We start from the raw sequence: 746 nt of genomic DNA, 5'->3' as shown, positions 1-746 counted from the left end.
GTCCCGGTTGGTGCCACCAACCGGGACCAAAGGCCTCTTTTCAGCAGCCCAAAGGGCGGGAAGCGGCGGCCTTTGGTCCCGGTTGGTGGCACCAACCAGGACTAAAGGGGGGCATTGGTCCCGGTTTGTGCCACGAACCGGTACCAATGCACCCCTTTAGTTTCGGTTGGTGGCACCAACCGGGACCAAAGGCCTTGTGCTAGAACTGGCGTACTGCGGTGGGATGTTTAGTCCCACCTCGCTAGCCGAGAGGGCTCGACAGTGGTTTATAACCGCTGCTGCGCTGACCACTTCGAGCTCCTCTCAAATGCAGGCTTACGGGCCTAAAGTCACTTATATGCCTGTGGGCCTACTGGGCCTCCTACGGGCCTGAATCCTGGCCCATGGTAGGGTTTCTAGTCGTATTCAGGCCGTGGGGGCCCAGTAGGAGGCACTTTTTTTGTTTTTTTGTTTTCTTTACTTATTGTTGCTATTTTTATTTTTTTTCCAGTTTTTTTGTTTTGTTTTCTGCATTATTTATTTTCTTTTGTTTTTTGCTTTATTTTTTAATTCTTTTTGCTTTTAGTTTTAGAAAAATTTTAAACTTTCTGTTAGTGCCATTAGTTCTCAAATTTGAAAACACTTTTTTTGTTTTTTTGTTTTCTTTCTTGCTTTATTTACTTTTTTTGTTTCCACTTACAACAAAATACTTATTGTTGCTATTTTTAATTTTATTCCAGTTTTTTTGTTTTGTTTTCTGCATTATT

The sequence above is a fragment of the Triticum dicoccoides genome, chromosome 7B (assembly GCF_002162155.2).
Source record: "Triticum dicoccoides isolate Atlit2015 ecotype Zavitan chromosome 7B, WEW_v2.0, whole genome shotgun sequence".
NCBI classification, from domain to species: domain Eukaryota; kingdom Viridiplantae; phylum Streptophyta; class Magnoliopsida; order Poales; family Poaceae; genus Triticum; species Triticum dicoccoides.
The sequence above is the reverse complement of the archived record's forward strand: the minus strand, read 5'-3'. Positions refer to the sequence as shown.